This window comes from Falco rusticolus, chromosome 3 (genome assembly GCF_015220075.1).
Source record: "Falco rusticolus isolate bFalRus1 chromosome 3, bFalRus1.pri, whole genome shotgun sequence".
In the NCBI taxonomy this organism is placed as follows: Eukaryota; Metazoa; Chordata; class Aves; order Falconiformes; family Falconidae; genus Falco; species Falco rusticolus.
This window is the reverse complement of record NC_051189.1, coordinates 1,783,051-1,795,457: the sequence shown is the minus strand read 5'-3', so window position 1 is coordinate 1,795,457 and position 12,407 is coordinate 1,783,051.

Below are 12,407 nucleotides of genomic sequence, written 5' to 3'. Positions count from 1 at the left end.
TGATGTATTCAATGATTGCTACTTTCCGATTAAGAATACGTTCACTCATGTAGTAGAGAGCAATCCATCTGGTTTTGTAGTCAGGAATGAGCTGCTGAAATAGAAAGTCATTACTTGGGTGGGGAGGAGGGGAGCAGTGTCTGGAAATAAGGCTGGCTGAACATGTTTTGCTTAACTTTAAAACCAGCTGAACACTGGAAATGTGGCTAGAATATTTGAGGATTTTTTTTTTTTTCCATAAAGGGGAAGCATATATAGGTGGGAAGGAAGAAGAACTTGAAGATGAAAGGAAAAGAAGGTCTAATTGAAGGGGATTAATGTTTGAATCAAATTCTTACCCAGTGTATGTTATTGTTCCAGAGACAGTGAGGTTCTGTAAACTAATGTCAGGTGAGGATTCAGTTGTGCAGATAGAATCATAGAATAATAGAAGAGTTTGGGTTCGAAGGGACCTTTAAAGGTCATCTAGTGCAACCCCTCTCCAATGAGCAGGGACATCTTCAACCAGATCAGGTTGCTCAGAGCCCCGTCCAGCCTGGCCTCGAATGTTTCCAGGGATGGGGCTTTTGCCATGTCCCTGGGCAGACTGTTCCACTGTTTCACCACCCTCATTGTAAAATATTTCTTATACCTAGTCTAAATCTACCCTCTTTCAATTTAAAACCGTTATTCCTTGTGCTGTTGAAACAGACCCTGCTAAGAAGTTTGTCCCCATCTTTCTTATAAACCCCCTTGAAGAACTGAAAGGCTGCAATAAGGTCTCCCTGGAGCTTTCTCTTCTCCAGGCTGAGCAATGCCAACTCTCTCAGCCTTTCCTCATAGGAGAGGTGTTCCATCACTCTGATCATTTTTTTGGCCCTCCTCTGGACGTGCTCCATGTCTTTCCTGTGCTGAGGTCCCCAGAGCTGAACGCAGCCCTCCAGGTGGGGTATCACCAGAGAAGAGAATAGCAGAGCAGAGAGGAGCATCACCTCCCCTGACCTGCTGGCCACACTGCTTTTTTATGCAGCCCAGGACATGGTTGGCTTTCTGGGCTGTGAATGCTCATTGCCGGCTCATGTCCAGCTATTCATCCACCAGTACCTCCAAGTCCTTCTCTGTAGGGCTGCTCTCAATCCCTTCATCCCTCCGCCTATATTGATACCAGAGGTTGTCCCAACCCAGGTACAGGACCTTGCACTTGGCTTTGTTGAACCTCAAGAGGTTCACATGAGCTGACTTCTTGAACTTGTCCAGGTCCCTCTGGATGCCATCCCATCCCTCAGGCATGTCGACCATACTACTCAGCTTGGTGTCATCTGCAAACTTGCTGCGGGTGCACTCAATCCCACTATGTCATCGATGAAGATATCAAACAGTACTGGATATAAAGCTCATTTTAAGAATCCTGTTGTTATTAATGCAGCAGTCACACTAAAAAGTCTCCATTGCCCTAACTTGACTGAAAATACTCAATTTCCTCTTCCAAATATAGAAAATTATTTCATCATTTTAGCTAGTGTCTTGCGACAATTGCTGGCAAATGCTGCCTTCCCTTAGGGTGCTCACAGTGTACAATGTAACACCTGTGTTGCCTATAAAAGCTCAAAACTGGCTTTTGATGAAGAGGAGGGAGAATGATTTTATGATGAACAGCATTTAGCCCAATGGCACGGAGCTGGTCATGAGAAACAGACTTATAAATCACAACTAATTTTGTACTTAAGAAACAGAAAATAACTTTCCAGGATATTAATTTTTATTTTCTAGGAGCAAGACTAACTTTAATGGTATTCAGTTCTTCTTTCTAATAAATAGATAAAAATGTTCATTTACTTATTTTTGCTAAGAATTATACTAGAAAACCCGTACCCTACCACTGTGAATTCAACCCAGAGGGTAGTGGATCATATGACACTATGATTCTACTGTGGTCTATAATATATCTTCATGTATCTATGAAATGTACAGCAAATTTTGTATCTCAGACCTAAAAACTCTTTTCACCTTCTGTGTTTCCATTGTTTTCTTTCATGTAGATAGACAAAGAGGCAATCATACAGAAACTTGGAGTACACCTTACAGGAAAGAAAAAAAAAAAAACCCAAACAAAAACAAAGCAATGAGTTATAGCAAAATCATTTTAATAGTCATGTATTCACTGCAGAAGATACTGTTAAAGAAATAGAAATATTCTGGAAAAAAAGTGATTTGAAAGGACACAGAGCAGTTTCATGTACTTTCTAGTTCAGAAGACCATAATAAGTACTTGAAGGATATCATCTTAAACTTGCAGCCTGGATCAAAGTTGGAAACTTAACAGAATTCAGTGCATGAATTCAAGAAAGTAAAAGGAAAGACAAAAACGGACAAGGGAGATAACATTCATTTTCTTAGCTTAATAGTCTCTTCACTTATGGGGTGGGGGGGTGGGGGGGAACAACCAGACTATGTTTATTTACTACTGAAACATGAATGCTAGGAATTTGGATGCTTTCATCCACACGTCCTTAATCTGAGTGCATCTGGGAATCATGAGTTCTTACAGATTCAAGGATGATTGGAAAGTTGTCAAACTAGTTTTGTTGACATTTTAGAACTACCCCTCAGAAAGGGAAAACTGAGTGACAGTAAGTAAATTTGCATGAGTAGAAAACTGGATGGGTTATCCCATGGTAGGGTTATCATTTTGGCATACCCTCAACAACAGCAAAAAACCCCAACAAACTCCTACAAAATACGTTGCATACTCTGGCTACCCTTACACTTGTAATTAAATAGATTATTTAAACAGAAGCAAACCAGCAGCCTACCCTGTGAAATTCCCACCTCAGCCATGAATTGTCTGGGAGAGGAGGACACCCCTTGGCTGGCATAGTCTTGAGCAATTGTTATGGTTTAACCCTGGTAAGTAGCAAAATACCATGCAGCCACTTGCTCACTGCCCTGCAGTGGGATGGGGGAAAGAATCAGAAAAGGTAAAAGTGAGAAAATTTGTGAGTTGAGATAAAGACGCTTTAATAGGTAAAACAAAAGCCATGTGTGCAACCAAAGCAGAGCAAGGAATTCATTCACCGCTTCCCACGGCAGGCAGGTGCTCAGCCATCCCCAGGGCAGCAGGGCTCCATCACGTGTAACGGGGACTCAGACAAACACCATAATGCTGAACATCCCCCCCTTCCTTCTTCTTCCCCCAGTTTATATGCTGAGCATGATGCCATATGGTATGGGATATCCCTGTGGTCAGTTGGGGTCAGCTGTCCCGGCTGTGTCCCCTCCCAGCTTCTTGTGCAGCCCCAGGCAGCTCTGTGGTCGGGTGGGGTGAGGAGCAGAAAAGACCTTGAATGCTCAGCAATAATGAAAATGTTTTTGTATTATTAACACTGTTTCCATCAAAAATCCAAAACGCAGCACTGTCGAAGCTACCATGAAGAAAATTAGGTCTATTCCTGCCAAAACCAGTACAATTTCCACTCTTTATTACACACCATTACATCATGCTCAGGTCTTACACTATCCAACATAACCTCATTAACCGTCACTACCCTTCCCATCCTTTGATACAGATACCATTCTCAAACCAAATAAATTAAAGGCAGCACACAAATAACCCATTCAAGTCAACGGGAAAACTCCCATCACCAAATCAGAACTTCCACACTGAAGAACAGTTTGGAAAGTTGAAGATCTTAATACGGCATTCAACAGGCCTGGTGCTATGAATGAGTCCATGACCGAACTCAAACTGCTCCTTTGATGAATCCATGGTTAATCCACAACTCAAATACAGTGTGCAGATCTTCTTCCCCTTATTCAAAAGCTATATTAGAAGGCGGGGGGCGGAAATCAGGGAAATTAACAAGTATGATCAAAGACATGGAAGAGGTTTCTCATGAGAAATTCTAGCATAACTATTCCTCTATCAGCCTGAAATTCTTCCACTTGGAAAAGAGGACATTTAAACTTGGTATGACAGAGCTCTACAGAGATATGAGTGGCATGAAGCAGTCAGGGAGAAACTTTTGACTTTGTCTTCAGTGGAAGAACTGGAGGCAATCAAATAAGGTAAGAGCCCATTTCTAAAGGCACAAGGGAGGATTTGGTTCTTCACGCAACAGGTTGTAGATCTGTGAAACTCCTTGAGACAGGATCTCAGTGGATGCAAAACAGTTGCATTGGTTTAAGAGGAAGATTGGACAAATAGAAGAAGGATCCATTAAGGATAATGAATAGGCTAAATAGAGTTGTAGGATGGAAGCACCACAATTGTTTGGTCTGCTCATACTTGCTCCTATGCATCCATTTTCAGCTATGACTGAAAAAACGGAGGACTAAATGGGCAGTTTTCTGAATCAGTACAGCCACTTTTTATGTCTTTGGGGATTTTTGCCACTGAGTTTAGAAGGAACAAATCTGGTCTTTTAAACCATAATGGATTAATTATTAATTAATTAATTAATTCCATTCTCATACTGAATAAAATAATTAACTCTTCCTTGGTTTTCAAATGTCTTCCAGAAATATCACAATTCTACTTTTTGCTTCCATTTTTTAGGCAAGTAAACTGTCTTTAGAAGAGAAATATTTGGTTTTATTATTTAGGATTTTATTGAAGAATTAGTTTGGTTAAGCAGAACACATTTTGTTATACAGATAATAGAAAAAGACTGCAGATGAAAAATTTTATCAGAGTTGCAGGGAACAGAGATACTTATGATGTCATTTGCAGCTATAAAATTTCCCATCAGCTTGTCAGCCCATATTAATGCTTGTTTTTGTCAGTATGGAAGTTGTTAAATATGGCAGGAAATTTGGAAGGGTGATATGTGCAGCACTTTATTTTTATCCCATTGCAGTCTGTGGTCAGAGTGACTTTATCCTTACACATCAGATTTTGTTGGGGAAGGAAGATGCTGGGATATTATTTTTCCCCATTAAGCTAATGCAGAAAAATCTAATAAGGCTTGCATTGTTCCTTGCAAAATCATAAAAGCACAAATAAGATGTATCAGACAGATCCCATTGTATATTCATGCAGACATCTACAGCTCTTCTGGTGCATTGAATAAAAAAAAAAAAAAACAAACCTGCATTGTTTACAATAGTTTTTTATTGATATAAATGAGCAATTGAAACTAAATTACTGAGACATGTGCTTTCTTCCTATTGCAGTTTGACTCACCCATATGTTCCGAAAAGGAAGTCTTTTCTACTCAGGCCGAAAATCCCACAGAGGAATAATTGATGAGATATGAATCACTTCATTTCTCTGAAAGAAAGGGGATTGTTTTTATACTCTTGTATCTTTTGCTCCTACCTCACCTTTAACGACATTCACATGGTGCAACCTAGGATTAGCATCATGAGATACAGGAACAGTTTGAAACAATCAAAGTTTCTTTTTTAGAAAAATACAGAAACTTAGAAGCAGAAAGCCTATAAACATATGGTGTTTAGACAGTTGCTCTGTGAAATACAGTTTTCCTCAGGTGAAGTTGCTGTCAATGCTTTTAATCAAAACACTACAAAACTAATCTCGTTCGTCCTTTTTCTTTCCCCTCTCCGTTGTGTCTATGAAGTCTAAGAAAATTATGAGGACAATGAAGGTACAACTTCTTACTGACCAAGGAAAGGAACGCAATGGCTTGGTCTGTCACTCACTGACAGTCCCCAGAGCTCTCATCAGCTTCTCTATAATCTTACTTTTGTAATGGCTAAGCAGCAGCATGGACTTGCTGGGAGAATACTGTAAGACCTGTTGAATATAAAAGAAACATAGGTATTGGTTTTGGTTTGCACTCAGAAGAAGGTATATGATATATATATACACACACAGTGATCCATCTCACTACAGAGGTTTCATTATCATTACTAGGACATCAGTATTCTCCCCTTCCTTTACTACTAAATTACTACTGAATTCTACCAAATTTGTGTCCCAGAAATCCTGCAGAATGTCTTCTTACTCTAAGCTGGGCTCTAAGATTTCACGTGTCCATACAACTTCACTGTATAAATGTAATTTACGGAATGCAGTTTCCAAGGAAAAAATCCCTAAGAAATGGATGAAAAGTGAGAATGCAGTTCTTTCCCAGGTTGGTTCAGCTGAACTTAGGCTTCTGCATGCAATGCTTACATTTGTACTAGGTGTCCAAACTCCCGTTAGACATCATGGTAATCTAGGTTCAAACATGCATGTATGGTATTTTCTAGAAAACTGTAGATTATTCAAGGCATCTCTGTGCAGTTGGCAACTGTGACAAATTGTGTGCAAAAGACCCAGACCTTTTTGGAGACACAGCTGAAGGTGAGGGAGGGTAGCTTAAAGCTTGTGAGATGTTCCCGGGCACATACTTGGACTACTGAATCAAGCATTAATTGTAGTATGTATGTAGTTAATACAGCCAATGGATCCCAGACTGCTGTCCAACTTGTCTAAAATAAACGCCTGCTGCCTAGTTAGCTGAAAGATGGGCTCCAATTTCTAAGTTTCTACTGACTGTCATGAGAGCATGCAGTCCTAGATAGGGTATGGACAATTTCATATACCAGTGCCAAAAATATATGAAAATAGATCCAGTTCTAGAGGCACAATTTAGCTGCTGAGATATAGGTGCTTAATGCAATGTGTAATATTCTTGTCCAGCCTCCTCTGCCTTTAGGTATTGACCCTCCTGTAGGTCAATGTCGAAGGTGTCCGTGCCCAGGTGCTGGCAGGGGTGGTCTGCAGAGGTGGCCCATGTGGGAAGAGGCCGAAGCTGTCCTATGCTGAACACAGCTGGTTCCATCCAGCTCCAGCATCCCCACTGCAGGACACAGCTCAGCCCAAAACTATGCTTTCCCTCCAGCCTGGATCTGACTGATACCTGGAAGGACCCCCTTCTGTTATGACCAATTTCAACACTCAAGTTCCTCAGAGACTTAAAATGCCATTTCCACCTGCCAGTGTCTCAATCCTGCCATTTTCCTTTTAAAGATGGGATTTAAAAGCTATCCTCAAAAGAAATATACTCATCTATAATTTTCTATGATACTGTGAATACTAACAACAAGTATAAAATGCATCAGACTCTTCCGATTTATTTTGAAAAAAAGAAGGGGAGATATATTGTCCTGTGGCAAGATGACATCCTGATGCTTAAAACATTGAGCCAACCTTTTTAGACTGCTGCCTCTCCAGGATAAGATGTGCTTTATTTTTGATGTGTAATAGCTAACTTACTACAGCTTCATATGTAGCTGGATCTTTAGCCACTGGTGTTATGCAAGTAACAAACAATTTCTTTCCCTCTCTATCCTTCCTTTTCTTTTCTTTTCTTTTCTTTTCTTTTCTTTTCTTTTCTTTTCTTTTCTTTTCTTTTCTTTTCTTTTCTTTTCTTTTCTTTTCTTTTCTTTTCTTTTCTTTTCTTTTCTTTTCTTTTCTTTTCTTTTCTTTTCTTTTCTTTTCTTTTCTTTTCTTTTCTTTTCTTTTCTTTTCTTTTCTTTTCTTTTTTCTTTTCTTTTCTTTCCTTTCCTTTTCTTTTCTTTTCTTTCCTTTTCTTTCCTTTTCTTTTCTTCTCCCCCCTTTTTTTTTTTTTACAGTAGCTGGGTTTTCATCAACTCTGAATAATTGACATATAGAAGTCCCATGTTGTTAATCAACTCTTTCCAAATGTGTACTTTCTCTGTTGTTTGGGGTTTTTTTCTTAATTGAGAATTTACCCTCTAACAAAGCTTTCAGTATTTACTTTGAATTTGAATTGCCTGTCTGAAGCAAAAAGAAGAAAACTTCATCCAATTTTAGACTGTCTCTCGGTGTTTTGAGCAAGTGGAAGGGGGAGCAGGGAGCAGTTGATGCTGGCATGCACAGCAGTGCTGGGAGGTTACCAAGCAACAAGAGGGAGATGTGTCACAGGGGCAAGGGAGATGGGGAAGATGAACAAAAGTGTGGACAAAGGATTCAAGAAGATGAAGAGAGGTGTCAGAATTGCCCGACCTCTTTCTTATTTCTTGTCTTGAGTTGCAATGGTGTCTATGAATAAAGGATGTGTAAAGTGTCTCTATTTGTTTACATGAGCCCTTGGAGGCAGAAGGGATGGAGAAAGCATGGTGTGCAACCTAATCGTCAGAGGATTATTCTGTCAGTAGTCCACTGCGTAAGCAATAGGAGACAAAGTCTGCACATGAACATATAAAGTACATATTTTTCACTGGGAGAGAGGATGTCACAGTGTGAACAACTCCTGTTGCAATATTCAAGGAGTAAAAAATTAGTCAGAACCTGATTTGACTTCAAAAAGGTATACAGTCCATAGAATGGCTTAAATTTGGAATTTAGATTTTCTTGGTTTTATGAATTTCTTAAAATATGCTCTTGAACCAATTTCCCACACCTTCACCTGCATCCAAATAATTTAAGTGAAACCAGCCTTCTTCAAAATGAGACAAGGAAAACTTGGGATGTAGAATCCTTATCTGCCTACCACATTTTTTGCGAGAGAATTTATATCTATCAGCCCTTTTAATACATATTCTATTCCTGTTTAGGTTTCCAAGCTTGAACAAACTGGGATACAGTAAAGGCTTAAGGAACCTTACTTACACTTTGCAAGATAAAGCATCAACAGCTGTATTCAGCTCCTCCCATACTCTTTGAGCCAATTTCAACAATCCCTTGATAAATGTAGGAACCTGATATTATGTTTCTCTGAAGGGAAAATTTTCCTTATAGGCATCCGATATATGTAAGAAATAGGGAACAAGTGTATTTCATTATATTATTAAAACAGTTTAAATTCATCTTCTCGTCTTGGGTATAAATTGTCAAAATGTCTAGCATTGTTTCTAAAAATTAACCTAAAAAATCTGCATAAGTATTTTGCATTGCCCAATATTGTCCCAAGATATTTAATTTGAAAATTATAAACATATGTAATGGTAAATGTAAAATATTCTGAAAGACCTTAAAGCTCTTTTTTTTTTTTTTTCTATCATGCTTTATTTTTCATCTTTTGTCAATATCTTTTCACAACGCTGTGGGAAACTGAGAACTGATTTTTGAGCCTTTGACAACAATGACCCAAGAATTCATGTGAACAAGTCAATCTTTTTCTAGGTCATTATAACAGAGCGATGTTTTTAGAGCCTGGGGTTCAGAGAAAAACAGCAATTGTGTTCTCCTTGGAAAAATAAAGCTGAAAAAAAGGACAGTGACCATTTGAAGGTGCTGCTTTCCCCACTAGTCCTCTCTTAGTGGAATATAAAAGTTTGAGCAAAGAAACAACCCTAAATGTTGCTGAGTCAGTGTCTGAAACACTGACATACAAAGAATTGGCTTCCTTGTTATTCAGCTGCCATTTCAAAGCATTTCCCCAAGGTTAGCTTGAGGGTGAGCTGCACCAACAGTAGACTCCATCGTGTGGTCTCAGCACTTTTCCACTATATCTCAGTGGCGATTCATGTCACACATTATTCATTACAGAGCATGGGGACTCCCAGACCTGCCAATTGAGAGGTGTGTCACCTGCACTTACAAGCGACTGAAACATGGCCTTATCTCTTAGCCCTTATAAACTCAATTTCCGTGCAGCCTTTTATACCCAACGAGTTGCCACGTGATTATCCTCTGCTAAGCCTTCACAAAATTTCCTACAGGGGAGAGCACAAACCTGTATTATGTTTTTATACATCTCCCTCAGTAGCTGGTAGAAATTTTACTACAGTTAAAAATGTGACAACCAAATAAAATACATTTTTTTTAAATCAGAAATTATCCATTAGCTTCATTTACTTTTGTGCTGTTGGTCATCAGAACGCCCTTCAGATTGTGAGATGCATTCACTTATCAGAATGGACATATATACCCTGCCCACATTGGAGCCATGCACGTGGCCATCAAGATAATCAGTGTACAAAGGAAAGTCACAGATTGCATCTGCCAGTGAAACAACCTCCTACTGCCCTAATTAAAAAAATAAATAAATACATTAAATCCACAAACCTGTCACCTCTGACTAAGTCATAGGCAGATATTTGTTCTCAAACAAGATGATCATTAAGGCAATTTATGTTACTTAAGAAAACATATATTTCTGAGTTGAAATAACAGGAAAACAAACTGATAGAGTAAAACCTGTGGGAGGAAAAGAGAATATTGTAAACTGGGAGACAAGACTGGGCACAGAAAGGCAGCTATCTGGAGAAACTGTGGACCCACCAAGCATTCTCCTTGGAGCTACCTTAGGAAGAGTATTTCTAGGAGAGCAGAGGTCACAAAAGCATTCCTTATGTTTTCTACAATGTGGATGCAAATTCAAATGCTGTAAGCCATCAAATTGAGTAATACCCTGCATGCAGGACTGACAGCAAGGGACTACCGTATTATATCCCAAACTGTAACTTTTTAGAAAGAGGACACAGCAGGGGATGGAGGAAACAGATGATCACACATCTGCCTGTTGTGGAGCTGTTTTTGTAAAGGTTGTAAGATTACTGCTCTGATTACAGTCAGAGATGCAGAGATCTGGCTAAGTCTTTTTAATGAAATTGTTCTCCTTAGAATATGCTAGTCCATCTTAACCAAACCACTTCATGACAAAATGTGTCAAATGAATTTTAATCAGAAAAGACTTTTTTGTGTTCAGGGTAAAATTCCCAGTGAGAGAAAACCTACTTTACTGTATCCAACATGCTGATGATTAGGCCCTCTGTGATCTCTGCAGCTGAAGGAAACCTTGATTCTCTGGTGCAGTCTAACATTTCGCTGTTACCAGTAAATATTTTAACCATGGACTAACCACATCACAGGCTCCCAGTTCCTTCCTCCCCAGAGCTGCTTACGAAGGATTTCTAAAGCTGCTTTTTCCAACCTGAGGCGAAAGAGCAAAAAGCTTCTCCCCAAAACGCTGGACTGTTTCCCGGCAAGCTCTTACAATCTGCAAGTCAGCAGGAGAGACTGGGAATTCGCCATTTGCCAGCTCCTGTGCTCCGAAGTCAGCACCAGCCAGTGCCGTGCTGGACAATGTGTCTTCACTTTGGTTTCACTTGCACAAAATAAGGAGCGTGTCAGGGTAAAACAGCCACGTCTTTGAAAAGTGACATGGGACAGTGCATTATTCTTGTCATCTGGGGTATATACCTCCTTAAATGGAACAGTCCCTGATCTCACAATTAATCTCCGCTGACCTTATTAGGCTGCAATAACTATATAACATCAGAAGTCACGAGTGCTTCCTGCATTTCGTTCCAGTAATTCAATTACGATGCATGTGGAGCAGCCATGTAACACCAGCGTTCTGTATGTAGGCCACTTGAAATATAAATGGACACTATTTAAAGAGTGGAGGCACTTAGATATAAATAACCAAGGAGTGCAATCAGCTTTGGAACATCAGCTTTAAAAAAGCAAGCTTGTCATTTGCTTACAAATGCCTGTTTCCCATTTGCAATCTTTATTTCTGTAAGTTTGTTCTGTTTCAAAAACTGTTTTAAAAACCTGCTTTAACCCCAGTTTGAAGTTAAACTTGCTGTTGTCAGCTGTTGCTGGGGGGGAGGGGAATCTTATTTCAGGTGAACTGGGTCAGTTCGCTTCTTTGTCATTATGAATAATTTCATTCCTGCGGCTTAAAAAAAGTTACGTAAGTTGTCTGGATCATGGAGATACTAAAATCACATAGCAGCAAATGGTTAGACAATGTCTGGGGTTTCACCTAGCTACGCACAATGTGACAAAATAACTTTTTCTTTTTCTGACGATTCAAAGTTGTTTTTTTTCTTTTATACATACTCTTTATAGTAAGTAAAATCTGTTCCACCAACATGGAAGAAGTTCATACCCTTATCTAAAATGAACTATTCCCACATTTATGTAAAAAATGTATAGCCCTTTCATTGATATAACATTTTTTTTTGTTTTATCCACTGAGTTTATTTGAATTATTAAGTGTGACAGCATAATTCCTTAGATAATTCATGTTAAAACTGCATTAAAATATTGTATAATTTAACACAAACATAAAATTCTGTATTACTTTCCCCATAAGCCTGGTGTGAATTTTGTGAGTCAGCATATCACTAGTATTTTTACTTTTACAATCTCTGAGGGCTCATTTATTTCATTCTCAATTTTTTTTTTTTTTTGGGGGGGGGGGAAATGTTGGTTTCGTTTGGTTCTGTTTTATTTTTCTTTTCCCTTGAAAATATATTATGTATGATCACAAAGATGTGGAAAGAGAAGGAACGGTGAGACTTACAAATAATATGAGTTCAGAACAGTTGTTCCAAAGGGTTTTAAGATACCAAAACATTTATGCATTGTCTTTGAGTTCGTAAGTTATCCTACTGAAATCTATTTTCTATTATGTGGATGCAAACAAAAGCTCTCCCAGAAAACCTAAAAAATGTTATTTTGAAATACAGTCAATCACCAGAGATTTTAGTCTTATAAAAAA